This window comes from Misgurnus anguillicaudatus, chromosome 20, assembly GCF_027580225.2.
Source record: "Misgurnus anguillicaudatus chromosome 20, ASM2758022v2, whole genome shotgun sequence".
Taxonomy (NCBI): domain Eukaryota; kingdom Metazoa; phylum Chordata; class Actinopteri; order Cypriniformes; family Cobitidae; genus Misgurnus; species Misgurnus anguillicaudatus.
The window spans coordinates 6,643,103-6,659,524 of NC_073356.2; the positions used below are offsets into that span (position 1 = coordinate 6,643,103).

At 46.1% G+C, this 16,422-nt stretch overlaps 1 protein-coding gene and 28 non-coding genes across 29 annotated transcripts in view; 5 read left to right on the forward strand and 24 right to left on the reverse strand.

Annotated features, from left to right (window-relative positions):
* Positions 1-16,422, reverse strand: part of LOC129454677 (uncharacterized) — a 161,903-nt gene that overhangs the window by 110,775 nt on the left and 34,706 nt on the right. The gene's annotated exons all lie outside the window — the stretch shown is intronic.
* On the reverse strand, positions 556-628 carry trnaf-gaa (transfer RNA phenylalanine (anticodon GAA)). Its single transcript has one exon. It is a non-coding gene; the product is annotated as a tRNA-Phe (tRNA).
* trnai-aau (transfer RNA isoleucine (anticodon AAU)) lies at positions 709-782 on the reverse strand. Its single transcript has one exon. It is a non-coding gene; the product is annotated as a tRNA-Ile (tRNA).
* On the reverse strand, positions 861-932 carry trnap-ugg (transfer RNA proline (anticodon UGG)). The gene has a single exon. It is a non-coding gene; the product is annotated as a tRNA-Pro (tRNA).
* trnap-ugg (transfer RNA proline (anticodon UGG)) lies at positions 2,278-2,349 on the reverse strand. Its single transcript has one exon. It is a non-coding gene; the product is annotated as a tRNA-Pro (tRNA).
* On the forward strand, positions 2,444-2,516 carry trnaa-agc (transfer RNA alanine (anticodon AGC)). Its single transcript has one exon. It is a non-coding gene; the product is annotated as a tRNA-Ala (tRNA).
* Positions 3,079-3,150, reverse strand: trnaq-cug (transfer RNA glutamine (anticodon CUG)). Its single transcript has one exon. It is a non-coding gene; the product is annotated as a tRNA-Gln (tRNA).
* Positions 3,246-3,318, reverse strand: trnaf-gaa (transfer RNA phenylalanine (anticodon GAA)). Its single transcript has one exon. It is a non-coding gene; the product is annotated as a tRNA-Phe (tRNA).
* Positions 3,399-3,472, reverse strand: trnai-aau (transfer RNA isoleucine (anticodon AAU)). Its single transcript has one exon. It is a non-coding gene; the product is annotated as a tRNA-Ile (tRNA).
* Positions 5,138-5,209, reverse strand: trnap-ugg (transfer RNA proline (anticodon UGG)). Its single transcript has one exon. It is a non-coding gene; the product is annotated as a tRNA-Pro (tRNA).
* Positions 5,304-5,376, forward strand: trnaa-agc (transfer RNA alanine (anticodon AGC)). Its single transcript has one exon. It is a non-coding gene; the product is annotated as a tRNA-Ala (tRNA).
* On the reverse strand, positions 5,939-6,010 carry trnaq-cug (transfer RNA glutamine (anticodon CUG)). Its single transcript has one exon. It is a non-coding gene; the product is annotated as a tRNA-Gln (tRNA).
* trnaf-gaa (transfer RNA phenylalanine (anticodon GAA)) lies at positions 6,106-6,178 on the reverse strand. The gene has a single exon. It is a non-coding gene; the product is annotated as a tRNA-Phe (tRNA).
* trnai-aau (transfer RNA isoleucine (anticodon AAU)) lies at positions 6,259-6,332 on the reverse strand. The gene has a single exon. It is a non-coding gene; the product is annotated as a tRNA-Ile (tRNA).
* Positions 8,036-8,107, reverse strand: trnap-ugg (transfer RNA proline (anticodon UGG)). Its single transcript has one exon. It is a non-coding gene; the product is annotated as a tRNA-Pro (tRNA).
* On the forward strand, positions 8,202-8,274 carry trnaa-agc (transfer RNA alanine (anticodon AGC)). Its single transcript has one exon. It is a non-coding gene; the product is annotated as a tRNA-Ala (tRNA).
* Positions 8,837-8,908, reverse strand: trnaq-cug (transfer RNA glutamine (anticodon CUG)). The gene has a single exon. It is a non-coding gene; the product is annotated as a tRNA-Gln (tRNA).
* Positions 9,004-9,076, reverse strand: trnaf-gaa (transfer RNA phenylalanine (anticodon GAA)). Its single transcript has one exon. It is a non-coding gene; the product is annotated as a tRNA-Phe (tRNA).
* Positions 9,157-9,230, reverse strand: trnai-aau (transfer RNA isoleucine (anticodon AAU)). Its single transcript has one exon. It is a non-coding gene; the product is annotated as a tRNA-Ile (tRNA).
* trnap-agg (transfer RNA proline (anticodon AGG)) lies at positions 10,947-11,018 on the reverse strand. Its single transcript has one exon. It is a non-coding gene; the product is annotated as a tRNA-Pro (tRNA).
* trnaa-agc (transfer RNA alanine (anticodon AGC)) lies at positions 11,113-11,185 on the forward strand. Its single transcript has one exon. It is a non-coding gene; the product is annotated as a tRNA-Ala (tRNA).
* Positions 11,748-11,819, reverse strand: trnaq-cug (transfer RNA glutamine (anticodon CUG)). Its single transcript has one exon. It is a non-coding gene; the product is annotated as a tRNA-Gln (tRNA).
* On the reverse strand, positions 11,915-11,987 carry trnaf-gaa (transfer RNA phenylalanine (anticodon GAA)). Its single transcript has one exon. It is a non-coding gene; the product is annotated as a tRNA-Phe (tRNA).
* trnai-aau (transfer RNA isoleucine (anticodon AAU)) lies at positions 12,069-12,142 on the reverse strand. The gene has a single exon. It is a non-coding gene; the product is annotated as a tRNA-Ile (tRNA).
* Positions 13,859-13,930, reverse strand: trnap-ugg (transfer RNA proline (anticodon UGG)). The gene has a single exon. It is a non-coding gene; the product is annotated as a tRNA-Pro (tRNA).
* On the forward strand, positions 14,025-14,097 carry trnaa-agc (transfer RNA alanine (anticodon AGC)). Its single transcript has one exon. It is a non-coding gene; the product is annotated as a tRNA-Ala (tRNA).
* On the reverse strand, positions 14,660-14,731 carry trnaq-cug (transfer RNA glutamine (anticodon CUG)). The gene has a single exon. It is a non-coding gene; the product is annotated as a tRNA-Gln (tRNA).
* On the reverse strand, positions 14,827-14,899 carry trnaf-gaa (transfer RNA phenylalanine (anticodon GAA)). Its single transcript has one exon. It is a non-coding gene; the product is annotated as a tRNA-Phe (tRNA).
* On the reverse strand, positions 14,980-15,053 carry trnai-aau (transfer RNA isoleucine (anticodon AAU)). Its single transcript has one exon. It is a non-coding gene; the product is annotated as a tRNA-Ile (tRNA).

Sequence of the window (16,422 nt, forward strand, 5' to 3'; positions counted from 1 at the left end):
AGGAGCTTAACACTCCAAGAGCATTTTGTTGCCATTTAAAATTGGAATCATTTTCTTTCAATGTTCATTTGTCTTCGTGTCATTTCTGGTAAGTCTTTTTAATGCATTTCATTGTCAGATTGTACACAAGAGCTGTGTGTTTCCTTTGGCCTGTACACATGAGCTGTGTGTTTCCTTTGTCCTAAACGTCAATGCATTTTTCATTTATTCTATGTTTTCGTACATGTTTAATTTGCTTCATTGTAATGTCCTTGTGTTTGCTGCAATTTTGCGACTTGTGAGTTGTTGGCCCACCGCCAGGGTGATCAGAAAAAGTGCTCAATGTTGCTTGAACTAACTCATTTTTGTCTAGAGCCTGAGTGCTCTGGTAAAAAGGCTTAAAGGGCAGGGGGATTGTTTTGGGGTAACAAACGCTGTTCCCTTGGATACCCAAAAACTCTTACAGGTCCCACCGAGATTTGAACTCGGATCGCTGGATTCCCCACTGGGTCACGGAGAAAAGGACACTCGGATAGGGAGCTTCAGTTAAACAAACTCTCAAAAGGCTGCCATCAATGCCGAAACCCGGGATCGAACCAGGGACCTTTAGATCTTCAGTCTAACACTCTCCCAACTGAGCTATTTCGGCCACAAAGATGCTCTCAACAGGAATTTTCATCACAAATCACAGCAATATAGCAGTTTGCAAAAGGAGGCAAAGAGAAACCTTGGCCCGTACGGGGATCGAACCCGCGACCTTGGCGTTATTAGCACCACGCTCTAACCAACTGAGCTAACCGGCCACGGAACAGCTCCTGTCTCTGCCAAGACTGACATGAATGTTCCACAGTGTAGCAGCATCAAGAAGCAAAGCTAAACAAGGGCTCGTCCGGGATTTGAACCCGGGACCTCTCGCACCCAAAGCGAGAATCATACCCCTAGACCAACGAGCCAAGCCGTGCTGTCTTTTTGCCGTGCCACTGGGAAACATGTGACCACAACACAGTCACCAGCTTCCTCAAGCAGTTCCTTGGGTTAGGCCTGTTTGGTCCTGCTCCTCTGTTTAGCCACAATGAGCCCTAGTGTTGGGCTGGTGTCAAAATAAGCACTTATCGATATAAGTACATGCTTATTGCTTAATATTTGAAATGGTGTGAGAGAACTCGACTGGTCTGCATAAATCTCGGACCTGAACCCAGCTGAACACCTTTGTTATGGATTACAGGGTCTGAGCAAAACACTCATCACCCAAACCCATCAATGATTTGTTCACAGGGTCACAGTCATTTCAGCACAGAAAAAGTCCTTTGCAAAACTGTTGCAACATAGATGGAAACAAAATTATTTGACATGGTCTGTAAGGTATAGCATTAATATTTGTTTTGATTGGAGAAACTGGAATAGATAAATATGTTCATTTATTTTTAATCTATGGCTATATTCATGGCGAGAACTGGTTTTTGGCAAAGTCAGAAATGCAGGTTACGTGAATTGGAGATGTCAAATTGCCCTTCCCTCGGTTTGTGTGTGTGTGTGTGTATAGATCAACGTGTCTGTTGTTTTTGGACTGTTTAAGGAAACCAAATAACGCAGTGCCCAGAGTAATTCCATGCTGACTGAAGGAGAACATGTACACCCCAAACAGAGAGGCCTCCTGACCCAGCCAGGGCTTGAACAGGGGACCTTCATGCTGTGAGGCAGCTGTGCTCTGTTTGGGGTGGCAACTGTGTCGGCCCAAACACCTTTATTAAAAGGGGCATCCCAACACTTAGTGTAGTTTTAACGTCAAGTAACATCTTAGAAGCCATGTCCTTATCGCATTTTCCAAGTGTTGATCTTAGATTTTAAGAGAAAATTCTGATAAATCATCCGGTAACTAAATTGGACACCATGCATCACTAGCCTGGTTGTATATTTAAGTATCATAGCTCCAGGCACCTCAGGGTACCTACCCAGTGGCCAGGATGATGTGCCTTTCCCGGCCAGGAGGGAGTAGGACAAATAGCCTGGGTCATTTTTCAGGTTGAGTCAATTGTGTTGTTTGAAATCAACTCATCGCTTGTTAAAACAGCAAGCCCTCCGGTAGAAAGCTTAAAGGGTAGGGGGATCGTCTAGGGGTTAACAAACAAAAGACGACCTCGGACACGGTTTCGACCTGACAAGACCAAAGGCGGAGGTGTCGCTGAGAGTCCCTGACGTCCTTTGCGTGTTTCTCGTTGACATTCCATTCCTTTCCTGCCAATATTGCCATACACAGGGGCATTGTGGGTTAAAGCTCCGAGGGACGAGTCTAAAGAGGGGCTCGTCCGGGATTTGAACCCGGGACCTCTCGCAGCCAAAGCGAGAATCATACCCCTAGACCAACGAGCCACTCAAAGCGTGCCACCCCGCCCCCCTGGGAAACATTTTCCCACCACATAGCAGCCAGCTTCCAACAAGCCAAAGCATTCACAAGACAGAGGTAGGGGAATTAGCTCAAATGGTAGAGCGCTCGCTTAGCATGCGAGAGGTAGCGGGATCGATGCCCGCATTCTCCACGTGATTGTGGTTTGTTGTTAATTGCTCTGATGTCACAGACCGGAAGCGTGAAGCTTCACATTGGGTCCACACATGAACGTCTCCGATACAGATGTTATTTCACAAAGCAACATGGAGCAGGAGCTTAACACTCCAAGAGCATTTTGTTGCCATTTAAAATTGGAATCATTTTCTTTCAATGTTCATTTGTCTTCGTGTCATTTCTGGTAAGTCTTTTTAATGCATTTCATTGTCAGATTGTACACAAGAGCTGTGTGTTTCCTTTGGCCTGTACACATGAGCTGTGTGTTTCCTTTGTCCTAAACGTCAATGCATTTTTCATTTATTCTATGTTTTCATACATGTTTAATTTGCTTCATTGTAATGTCCTTGTGTTTGCTGCAATTTTGCGACTTGTGAGTTGTTGGCCCACCGCCAGGGTGATCAGAAAAAGTGCTCAATGTTGCTTGAACTAACTCATTTTTGTCTAGAGCCTGAGTGCTCTGGTAAAAAGGCTTAAAGGGCAGGGGGATTGTTTTGGGGTAACAAACGCTGTTCCCTTGGATACCCAAAAACTCTTACAGGTCCCACCGAGATTTGAACTCGGATCGCTGGATTCAGAGTCCAGAGTGCTAACCATTACACCATGGAACCACTCTTTCGTTAGCGCCTGACCCACTGGGTCACGGAGAAAAGGACACTCGGATAGGGAGCTTCAGTTAAACAAACTCTCAAAAGGCTGCCATCAATGCCGAAACCCGGGATCGAACCAGGGACCTTTAGATCTTCAGTCTAACGCTCTCCCAACTGAGCTATTTCGGCCACAAAGATGCTCCCAACAGGAATTTTCATCACAAATCACAGCAATATAGCAGTTTGCAAAAGGAGGCAAAGAGAAACCTTGGCCCGTACGGGGATCGAACCCGCGACCTTGGCGTTATTAGCACCACGCTCTAACCAACTGAGCTAACCGGCCACGGAACAGTGTAGCAGCATCAAGAAGCAAAGCTAAACAAGGGCTCGTCCGGGATTTGAACCCGGGACCTCTCGCACCCAAAGCGAGAATCATACCCCTAGACCAGTGTTTTCCAATCCTGGTCCTCGGGCACCCCCTCCCAGAAAGTTTTAGATGTCTCCTTATTTAAAACACCTGACTCGACTCATTAGCCTCCTTCCAAAATGGTAAACATGTCTCCTTAACAAGCTGATGAGTTAAATCAGGTGTGTTAAATAAAGAAACATCTAAAACTTTCTGGGAGGGGGTGCCCGAGGACCAGGATTGGGAAACACTGCCCTAGACCAACGAGCCAAGCCGTGCTGTCTTTTTGCCGTGCCACTGGGAAACATGTGACCACAACACAGTCACCAGCTTCCTCAAGCAGTTCCTTGGGCTAGGCCTGTTTGGTCCTGCTCCTCTGTTTAGCCACAATGAGCCCTAGTGTTGGGCTGGTGTCAAAATAAGCACTTATCGATATAAGTACATGCTTATTGCTTAATATTTGAAATGGTGTGAGAGAACTCGACTGGTCTGCATAAATCTCGGACCTGAACCCAGCTGAACACCTTTGTTATGGATTACAGGGTCTGAGCAAAACACTCATCACCCAAACCCATCAATGATTTGTTCACAGGGTCACAGTCATTTCAGCACAGAAAAAGTCCTTTGCAAAACTGTTGCAACATAGATGGAAACAAAATTATTTGACATGGTCTGTAAGGTATAGCATTAATATTTGTTTTGATTGGAGAAACTGGAATAGATAAATATGTTCATTTATTTTTAATCTATGGCTATATTCATGGCGAGAACTGGTTTTTGGCAAAGTCAGAAATGCAGGTTACGTGAATTGGAGATGTCAAATTGCCCTTCCCTCGGTTTGTGTGTGTGTGTGTGTATAGATCAACGTGTCTGTTGTTTTTGGACTGTTTAAGGAAACCAAATAACGCAGTGCCCAGAGTAATTCCATGCTGACTGAAGGAGAACATGTACACCCCAAACAGAGAGGCCTCCTGACCCAGCCAGGGCTTGAACAGGGGACCTTCTTGCTGTGAGGCAGCTGTGCTCTGTTTGGGGTGGCAACTGTGTCGGCCCAAACACCTTTATTAAAAGGGGCATCCCAACACTTAGTGTAGTTTTAACGTCAAGTAACATCTTAGAAGCCATTTTCCAAGTGTTGATCTTAGATTTTAAGAGAAAATTCTGATAAATCATCCGGTAACTAAATTGGACACCATGCATCACTAGCCTGGTTGTATATTTAAGTATCATAGCTCCAGGCACCTCAGGGTACCTACCCAGTGGCCAGGATGATGTGCCTTTCCCGGCCAGGAGGGAGTAGGACAAATAGCCTGGGTCATTTTTCAGGTTGAGTCAATTGTGTTGTTTGAAATCAACTCATCGCTTGTTAAAACAGCAAGCCCTCCGGTAGAAAGCTTAAAGGGTAGGGGGATCGTCTAGGGGTTAACAAACAAAAGACGACCTCGGACACGGTTTCGACCTGACAAGACCAAAGGCGGAGGTGTCGCTGAGAGTCCCTGACGTCCTTTGCGGGTTTCTCGTTGACATTCCATTCCTTTCCTGCCAATATTGCCATACACAGGGGCGTTGTGGGTTAAAGCTCCGAGGGACGAGTCTAAAGAGGGGCTCGTCCGGGATTTGAACCCGGGACCTCTCGCAGCCAAAGTGAGAATCATACCCCTAGACCAACGAGCCACTCAAAGCGTGCCACCCCGCCCCCCTGGGAAACATTTTCCCACCACATAGCAGCCAGCTTCCAACAAGCCAAAGCATTCACAAGACAGAGGTAGGGGAATTAGCTCAAATGGTAGAGCGCTCGCTTAGCATGCGAGAGGTAGCGGGATCGATGCCCGCATTCTCCACGTGTTTGTGGTTTGTTGTTAATTGCTCTGATGTCACAGACCGGAAGCGTGAAGCTTCACATTGGGTCCACACATGAACGTCTCCGATACAGATGTTATTTCACAAAGCAACATGGAGCAGGAGCTTAACACTCCAAGAGCATTTTGTTGCCATTTAAAATTGGAATCATTTTCTTTCAATGTTCATTTGTCTTCGTGTCATTTCTGGTAAGTCTTTTTAATGCATTTCATTGTCAGATTGTACACAAGAGCTGTGTGTTTCCTTTGGCCTGTACACATGAGCTGTGTGTTTCCTTTGTCCTAAACGTCAATGCATTTTTCATTTATTCTATGTTTTCGTACATGTTTAATTTGCTTCATTGTAATGTCCTTGTGTTTGCTGCAATTTTGCGACTTGTGAGTTGTTGGCCCACCGCCAGGGTGATCAGAAAAAGTGCTCAATGTTGCTTGAACTAACTCATTTTTGTCTTGAGCCTGAGTGCTCTGGTAAAAAGGCTTAAAGGGCAGGGGGATTGTTTTGGGGTAACAAACACTGTTCCCTTGGATACCCAAATACTCTTACAGGTCCCACCGAGATTTGAACTCGGATCGCTGGATTCAGAGTCCAGAGTGCTAACCATTACACCATGGAACCACTCTTTCGTTAGCGCCTGACCCACTGGGTCACGGAGAAAAGGACACTCGGATAGGGAGCTTCAGTTAAACAAACTCTCAAAAGGCAGCCATCAATGCCGAAACCCGGGATCGAACCAGGGACCTTTAGATCTTCAGTCTAACGCTCTCCCAACTGAGCTATTTCGGCCACAAAGATGCTCCCAGCAGGAATTTTCATCACAAATCACAGCAATATAGCAGTCGGCAAAAGGAGGCATAGAGAAACCTTGGCCCGTACGGGGATCGAACCCGCGACCTTGGCGTTATTAGCACCACGCTCTAACCAACTGAGCTAACCGGCCACGGAACAGCTCCTGTCTCTGCCAAGACTGACATGAATGTTCCACAGTGTAGCAGCATCAAGAAGCAAAGCTAAACAAGGGCTCGTCCGGGATTTGAACCCGGGACCTCTCGCACCCAAAGCGAGAATCATACCCCTAGACCAGTGTTTTCCAATCCTGGTCCTCGGGCACCCCCTCCCAGAAAGTTTTAGATGTCTCCTTATTTAAAACACCTGACTCGACTCATTAGCCTCCTTCCAAAATGGTAAACATGTCTCCTTAACAAGCTGATGAGTTAAATCAGGTGTGTTAAATAAAGAAACATCTAAAACTTTCTGGGAGGGGGTGCCCGAGGACCAGGATTGGGAAACACTGCCCTAGACCAACGAGCCAAGCCGTGCTGTCTTTTTGCCGTGCCACTGGGAAACATGTGACCACAACACAGTCACCAGCTTCCTCAAGCAGTTCCTTGGGCTAGGCCTGTTTGGTCCTGCTCCTCTGTTTAGCCACAATGAGCCCTAGTGTTGGGCTGGTGTCAAAATAAGCACTTATCGATATAAGTACATGCTTATTGCTTAATATTTGAAATGGTGTGAGAGAACTCGACTGGTCTGCATAAATCTCGGACCTGAACCCAGCTGAACACCTTTGTTATGGATTACAGGGTCTGAGCAAAACACTCATCACCCAAACCCATCAATGATTTGTTCACAGGGTCACAGTCATTTCAGCACAGAAAAAGTCCTTTGCAAAACTGTTGCAACATAGATGGAAACAAAATTATTTGACATGGTCTGTAAGGTATAGCATTAATATTTGTTTTGATTGGAGAAACTGGAATAGATAAATATGTTCATTTATTTTTAATCTATGGCTATATTCATGGCGAGAACTGGTTTTTGGCAAAGTCAGAAATGCAGGTTACGTGAATTGGAGATGTCAAATTGCCCTTCCCTCGGTTTGTGTGTGTGTGTGTGTATAGATCAACGTGTCTGTTGTTTTTGGACTGTTTAAGGAAACCAAATAACGCAGTGCCCAGAGTAATTCCATGCTGACTGAAGGAGAACATGTACACCCCAAACAGAGAGGCCTCCTGACCCAGCCAGGGCTTGAACAGGGGACCTTCTTGCTGTGAGGCAGCTGTGCTCTGTTTGGGGTGGCAACTGTGTCGGCCCAAACACCTTTATTAAAAGGGGCATCCCAACACTTAGTGTAGTTTTAACGTCAAGTAACATCTTAGAAGCCATTTTCCAAGTGTTGATCTTAGATTTTAAGAGAAAATTCTGATAAATCATCCGGTAACTAAATTGGACACCATGCATCACTAGCCTGGTTGTATATTTAAGTATCATAGCTCCAGGCACCTCAGGGTACCTACCCAGTGGCCAGGATGATGTGCCTTTCCCGGCCAGGAGGGAGTAGGACAAATAGCCTGGGTCATTTTTCAGGTTGAGTCAATTGTGTTGTTTGAAATCAACTCATCGCTTGTTAAAACAGCAAGCCCTCCGGTAGAAAGCTTAAAGGGTAGGGGGATCGTCTAGGGGTTAACAAACAAAAGACGACCTCGGACACGGTTTCGACCTGACAAGACCAAAGGCGGAGGTGTCGCTGAGAGTCCCTGACGTCCTTTGCGGGTTTCTCGTTGACATTCCATTCCTTTCCTGCCAATATTGCCATACACAGGGGCGTTGTGGGTTAAAGCTCCGAGGGACGAGTCTAAAGAGGGGCTCGTCCGGGATTTGAACCCGGGACCTCTCGCAGCCAAAGCGAGAATCATACCCCTAGACCAACGAGCCACTCAAAGCGTGCCACCCCGCCCCCCTGGGAAACATTTTCCCACCACATAGCAGCCAGCTTCCAACAAGCCAAAGCATTCACAAGACAGAGGTAGGGGAATTAGCTCAAATGGTAGAGCGCTCGCTTAGCATGCGAGAGGTAGCGGGATCGATGCCCGCATTCTCCACGTGTTTGTGGTTTGTTGTTAATTGCTCTGATGTCACAGACCGGAAGCGTGAAGCTTCACATTGGGTCCACACATGAACGTCTCCGATACAGATGTTATTTCACAAAGCAACATGGAGCAGGAGCTTAACACTCCAAGAGCATTTTGTTGCCATTTAAAATTGGAATCATTTTCTTTCAATGTTCATTTGTCTTCGTGTCATTTCTGGTAAGTCTTTTTAATGCATTTCATTGTCAGATTGTACACAAGAGCTGTGTGTTTCCTTTGGCCTGTACACATGAGCTGTGTGTTTCCTTTGTCCTAAACGTCAATGCATTTTTCATTTATTCTATGTTTTCGTACATGTTTAATTTGCTTCATTGTAATGTCCTTGTGTTTGCTGCAATTTTGCGACTTGTGAGTTGTTGGCCCACCGCCAGGGTGATCAGAAAAAGTGCTCAATGTTGCTTGAACTAACTCATTTTTGTCTTGAGCCTGAGTGCTCTGGTAAAAAGGCTTAAAGGGCAGGGGGATTGTTTTGGGGTAACAAACGCTGTTCCCTTGGATACCCAAATACTCTTACAGGTCCCACCGAGATTTGAACTCGGATCGCTGGATTCAGAGTCCAGAGTGCTAACCATTACACCATGGAACCACTCTTTCGTTAACGCCTGACCCACTGGGTCACGGAGAAAAGGACACTCGGATAGGGAGCTTCAGTTAAACAAACTCTCAAAAGGCAGCCATCAATGCCGAAACCCGGGATCGAACCAGGGACCTTTAGATCTTCAGTCTAACGCTCTCCCAACTGAGCTATTTCGGCCACAAAGATGCTCCCAGCAGGAATTTTCATCACAAATCACAGCAATATAGCAGTCGGCAAAAGGAGGCATAGAGAAACCTTGGCCCGTACGGGGATCGAACCCGCGACCTTGGCGTTATTAGCACCACGCTCTAACCAACTGAGCTAACCGGCCACGGAACAGCTCCTGTCTCTGCCAAGACTGACATGAATGTTCCACAGTGTAGCAGCATCAAGAAGCAAAGCTAAACAAGGGCTCGTCCGGGATTTGAACCCGGGACCTCTCGCACCCAAAGCGAGAATCATACCCCTAGACCAGTGTTTTCCAATCCTGGTCCTCGGGCACCCCCTCCCAGAAAGTTTTAGATGTCTCCTTATTTAAAACACCTGACTCGACTCATTAGCCTCCTTCCAAAATGGTAAACATGTCTCCTTAACAAGCTGATGAGTTAAATCAGGTGTGTTAAATAAAGAAACATCTAAAACTTTCTGGGAGGGGGTGCCCGAGGACCAGGATTGGGAAACACTGCCCTAGACCAACGAGCCAAGCCGTGCTGTCTTTTTGCCGTGCCACTGGGAAACATGTGACCACAACACAGTCACCAGCTTCCTCAAGCAGTTCCTTGGGCTAGGCCTGTTTGGTCCTGCTCCTCTGTTTAGCCACAATGAGCCCTAGTGTTGGGCTGGTGTCAAAATAAGCACTTATCGATATAAGTACATGCTTATTGCTTAATATTTGAAATGGTGTGAGAGAACTCGACTGGTCTGCATAAATCTCGGACCTGAACCCAGCTGAACACCTTTGTTATGGATTACAGGGTCTGAGCAAAACACTCATCACCCAAACCCATCAATGATTTGTTCACAGGGTCACAGTCATTTCAGCACAGAAAAAGTCCTTTGCAAAACTGTTGCAACATAGATGGAAACAAAATTATTTGACATGGTCTGTAAGGTATAGCATTAATATTTGTTTTGATTGGAGAAACTGGAATAGATAAATATGTTCATTTATTTTTAATCTATGGCTATATTCATGGCGAGAACTGGTTTTTGGCAAAGTCAGAAATGCAGGTTACGTGAATTGGAGATGTCAAATTGCCCTTCCCTCGGTTTGTGTGTGTGTGTGTGTATAGATCAACGTGTCTGTTGTTTTTGGACTGTTTAAGGAAACCAAATAACGCAGTGCCCAGAGTAATTCCATGCTGACTGAAGGAGAACATGTACACCCCAAACAGAGAGGCCTCCTGACCCAGCCAGGGCTTGAACAGGGGACCTTCTTGCTGTGAGGCAGCTGTGCTCTGTTTGGGGTGGCAACTGTGTCGGCCCAAACACCTTTATTAAAAGGGGCATCCCAACACTTAGTGTAGTTTTAACGTCAAGTAACATCTTAGAAGCCATGTCCTTATCGCATTTTCCAAGTGTTGATCTTAGATTTTAAGAGAAAATTCTGATAAATCATCCGGTAACTAAATTGGACACCATGCATCACTAGCCTGGTTGTATATTTAAGTATCATAGCTCCAGGCACCTCAGGGTACCTACCCAGTGGCCAGGATGATGTGCCTTTCCCGGCCAGGAGGGAGTAGGACAAATAGCCTGGGTCATTTTTCAGGTTGAGTCAATTGTGTTGTTTGAAATCAACTCATCGCTTGTTAAAACAGCAAGCCCTCCGGTAGAAAGCTTAAAGGGTAGGGGGATCGTCTAGGGGTTAACAAACAAAAGACGACCTCGGACACGGTTTCGACCTGACAAGACCAAAGGCGGAGGTGTCGCTGAGAGTCCCTGACGTCCTTTGCGGGTTTCTCGTTGACATTCCATTCCTTTCCTGCCAATATTGCCATACACAGGGGCGTTGTGGGTTAAAGCTCAGAGGGACGAGTCTAAAGAGGGGCTCGTCCGGGATTTGAACCCGGGACCTCTCGCACCCTAAGCGAGAATCATACCCCTAGACCAACGAGCCACTCAAAGCGTGCCACCCCGCCCCCCTGGGAAACATTTTCCCACCACATAGCAGCCAGCTTCCAACAAGCCAAAGCATTCACAAGACAGAGGTAGGGGAATTAGCTCAAATGGTAGAGCGCTCGCTTAGCATGCGAGAGGTAGCGGGATCGATGCCCGCATTCTCCACGTGATTGTGGTTTGTTGTTAATTGCTCTGATGTCACAGACCGGAAGCGTGAAGCTTCACATTGGGTCCACACATGAACGTCTCCGATACAGATGTTTTTTCACAAAGCAACATGGAGCAGGAGCTTAACACTCCAAGAGCATTTTGTTGCCATTTAAAATTGGAATCATTTTCTTTCAATGTTCATTTGTCTTCGTGTCATTTCTGGTAAGTCTTTTTAATGCATTTCATTGTCAGATTGTACACAAGAGCTGTGTGTTTCCTTTGGCCTGTACACATGAGCTGTGTGTTTCCTTTGTCCTAAACGTCAATGCATTTTTCATTTATTCTATGTTTTCGTACATGTTTAATTTGCTTCATTGTAATGTCCTTGTGTTTGCTGCAATTTTGCGACTTGTGAGTTGTTGGCCCACCGCCAGGGTGATCAGAAAAAGTGCTCAATGTTGCTTGAACTAACTCATTTTTGTCTAGAGCCTGAGTGCTCTGGTAAAAAGGCTTAAAGGGCAGGGGGATTGTTTTGGGGTAACAAACGCTGTTCCCTTGGATACCCAAAAACTCTTACAGGTCCCACCGAGATTTGAACTCGGATCGCTGGATTCAGAGTCCAGAGTGCTAACCATTACACCATGGAACCACTCTTTCGTTAGCGCCTGACCCACTGGGTCACGGAGAAAAGGACACTCGGATAGGGAGCTTCAGTTAAACAAACTCTCAAAAGGCAGCCATCAATGCCGAAACCCGGGATCGAACCAGGGACCTTTAGATCTTCAGTCTAACGCTCTCCCAACTGAGCTATTTCGGCCACAAAGATGCTCCCAGCAGGAATTTTCATCACAAATCACAGCAATATAGCAGTCGGCAAAAGGAGGCATAGACAAAACCTTGGCCCGTACGGGGATCGAACCCGCGACCTTGGCGTTATTAGCACCACGCTCTAACCAACTGAGCTAACCGGCCACGGAACAGCTCCTGTCTCTGCCAAGACTGACATGAATGTTCCACAGTGTAGCAGCATCAAGAAGCAAAGCTGAACAAGGGCTCGTCCGGGATTTGAACCCGGGACCTCTCGCACCCAAAGCGAGAATCATACCCCTAGACCAGTGTTTTCCAATCCTGGTCCTTGGGCACCCCCTCCCAGAAAGTTTTAGATGTCTCCTTATTTAAAACACCTGACTCGACTCATTAGCCTCCTTCCAAAATGGTAAACATGTCTCCTTAACAAGCTGATGAGTTAAATCAGGTGTGTTAAATAAAGAAACATCTAAAACTTTCTGGGAGGGGGTGCCCGAGGACCAGGATTGGGAAACACTGCCCTAGACCAACGAGCCAAGCCGTGCTGTCTTTTTGCCGTGCCACTGGGAAACATGTGACCACAACACAGTCACCAGCTTCCTCAAGCAGTTCCTTGGGCTAGGCCTGTTTGGTCCTGCTCCTCTGTTTAGCCACAATGAGCCCTAGTGTTGGGCTGGTGTCAAAATAAGCACTTATCGATATAAGTACATGCTTATTGCTTAATATTTGAAATGGTGTGAGAGAACTCGACTGGTCTGCATAAATCTCGGACCTGAACCCAGCTGAACACCTTTGTTATGGATTACAGGGTCTGAGCAAAACACTCATCACCCAAACCCATCAATGATTTGTTCACAGGGTCACAGTCATTTCAGCACAGAAAAAGTCCTTTGCAAAACTGTTGCAACATAGATGGAAACAAAATTATTTGACATGGTCTGTAAGGTATAGCATTAATATTTGTTTTGATTGGAGAAACTGGAATAGATAAATATGTTCATTTATTTTTAATCTATGGCTATATTCATGGCGAGAACTGGTTTTTGGCAAAGTCAGAAATGCAGGTTACGTGAATTGGAGATGTCAAATTGCCCTTCCCTCGGTTTGTGTGTGTGTGTGTGTATAGATCAACGTGTCTGTTGTTTTTGGACTGTTTAAGGAAACCAAATAACGCAGTGCCCAGAGTAATTCCATGCTGACTGAAGGAGAACATGTACACCCCAAACAGAGAGGCCTCCTGACCCAGCCAGGGCTTGAACAGGGGACCTTCTTGCTGTGAGGCAGCTGTGCTCTGTTTGGGGTGGCAACTGTGTCGGCCCAAACACCTTTATTAAAAGGGGCATCCCAACACTTAGTGTAGTTTTAACGTCAAGTAACATCTTAGAAGCCATGTCCTTATCGCATTTTCCAAGTGTTGATCTTAGATTTTAAGAGAAAATTCTGATAAATCATCCGGTAACTAAATTGGACACCATGCATCACTAGCCTGGTTGTATATTTAAGTATCATAGCTCCAGGCACCTCAGGGTACCTACCCAGTGGCCAGGATGATGTGCCTTTCCCGGCCAGGAGGGAGTAGGACAAATAGCCTGGGTCATTTTTCAGGTTGAGTCAATTGTGTTGTTTGAAATCAACTCATCGCTTGTTAAAACAGCAAGCCCTCCGGTAGAAAGCTTAAAGGGTAGGGGGATCGTCTAGGGGTTAACAAACAAAAGACGACCTCGGACACGGTTTCGACCTGACAAGACCAAAGGCGGAGGTGTCGCTGAGAGTCCCTGACGTCCTTTGCGGGTTTCTCGTTGACATTCCATTCCTTTCCTGCCAATATTGCCATACACAGGGGCGTTGTGGGTTAAAGCTCCGAGGGACGAGTCTAAAGAGGGGCTCGTCCGGGATTTGAACCCGGGACCTCTCGCAGCCAAAGCGAGAATCATACCCCTAGACCAACGAGCCACTCAAAGCGTGCCACCCCGCCCCCCTGGGAAACATTTTCCCACCACATAGCAGCCAGCTTCCAACAAGCCAAAGCATTCACAAGACAGAGGTAGGGGAATTAGCTCAAATGGTAGAGCGCTCGCTTAGCATGCGAGAGGTAGCGGGATCGATGCCCGCATTCTCCACGTGTTTGTGGTTTGTTGTTAATTGCTCTGATGTCACAGACCGGAAGCGTGAAGCTTCACATTGGGTCCACACATGAACGTCTCCGATACAGATGTTATTTCACAAAGCAACATGGAGCAGGAGCTTAACACTCCAAGAGCATTTTGTTGCCATTTAAAATTGGAATCATTTTCTTTCAATGTTCATTTGTCTTCGTGTCATTTCTGGTAAGTCTTTTTAATGCATTTCATTGTCAGATTGTACACAAGAGCTGTGTGTTTCCTTTGGCCTGTACACATGAGCTGTGTGTTTCCTTTGTCCTAAACGTCAATGCATTTTTCATTTATTCTATGTTTTCGTACATGTTTAATTTGCTTCATTGTAATGTCCTTGTGTTTGCTGCAATTTTGCGACTTGTGAGTTGTTGGCCCACCGCCAGGGTGATCAGAAAAAGTGCTCAATGTTGCTTGAACTAACTCATTTTTGTCTTGAGCCTGAGTGCTCTGGTAAAAAGGCTTAAAGGGCAGGGGGATTGTTTTGGGGTAACAAACGCTGTTCCCTTGGATACCCAAATACTCTTACAGGTCCCACCGAGATTTGAACTCGGATCGCTGGATTCAGAGTCCAGAGTGCTAACCATTACACCATGGAACCACTCTTTCGTTAGCGCCTGACCCACTGGGTCACGGAGAAAAGGACACTCGGATAGGGAGCTTCAGTTAAACAAACTCTCAAAAGGCAGCCATCAATGCCGAAACCCGGGATCGAACCAGGGACCTTTAGATCTTCAGTCTAACGCTCTCCCAACTGAGCTATTTCGGCCACAAAGATGCTCCCAGCAGGAATTTTCATCACAAATCACAGCAATATAGCAGTCGGCAAAAGGAGGCATAGAGAAACCTTGGCCCGTACGGGGATCGAACCCGCGACCTTGGCGTTATTAGCACCACGCTCTAACCAACTGAGCTAACCGGCCACGGAACAGCTCCTGTCTCTGCCAAGACTGACATGAATGTTCCACAGTGTAGCAGCATCAAGAAGCAAAGCTAAACAAGGGCTCGTCCGGGATTTGAACCCGGGACCTCTCGCACCCAAAGCGAGAATCATACCCCTAGACCAGTGTTTTCCAATCCTGGTCCTCGGGCACCCCCTCCCAGAAAGTTTTAGATGTCTCCTTATTTAAAACACCTGACTCGACTCATTAGCCTCCTTCCAAAATGGTAAACATGTCTCCTTAACAAGCTGATGAGTTAAATCAGGTGTGTTAAATAAAGAAACATCTAAAACTTTCTGGGAGGGGGTGCCCGAGGACCAGGATTGGGAAACACTGCCCTAGACCAACGAGCCAAGCCGTGCTGTCTTTTTGCCGTGCCACTGGGAAACATGTGACCACAACACAGTCACCAGCTTCCTCAAGCAGTTCCTTGGGCTAGGCCTGTTTGGTCCTGCTCCTCTGTTTAGCCACAATGAGCCCTAGTGTTGGGCTGGTGTCAAAATAAGCACTTATCGATATAAGTACATGCTTATTGCTTAATATTTGAAATGGTGTGAGAGAACTCGACTGGTCTGCATAAATCTCGGACCTGAACCCAGCTGAACACCTTTGTTATGGATTACAGGGTCTGAGCAAAACACTCATCACCCAAACCCATCAATGATTTGTTCACAGGGTCACAGTCATTTCAGCACAGAAAAAGTCCTTTGCAAAACTGTTGCAACATAGATGGAAACAAAATTATTTGACATGGTCTGTAAGGTATAGCATTAATATTTGTTTTGATTGGAGAAACTGGAATAGATAAATATGTTCATTTATTTTTAATCTATGGCTATATTCATGGCGAGAACTGGTTTTTGGCAAAGTCAGAAATGCAGGTTACGTGAATTGGAGATGTCAAATTGCCCTTCCCTCGGTTTGTGTGTGTGTGTGTGTATAGATCAACGTGTCTGTTGTTTTTGGACTGTTTAAGGAAACCAAATAACGCAGTGCCCAGAGTAATTCCATGCTGACTGAAGGAGAACATGTACACCCCAAACAGAGAGGCCTCCTGACCCAGCCAGGGCTTGAACAGGGGACCTTCTTGCTGTGAGGCAGCTGTGCTCTGTTTGGGGTGGCAACTGTGTCGGCCCAAACACCTTTATTAAAAGGGGCATCCCAACACTTAGTGTAGTTTTAACGTCAAGTAACATCTTAGAAGCCATGTCCTTATCGCATTTTCCAAGTGTTGATCTTAGATTTTAAGAGAAAATTCTGATAAATCATCCGGTAACTAAATTGGACACCATGCATCACTAGCCTGGTTGTATATTTAAGTATCATAGCTCCAGGCACCTCAGGGTACCTA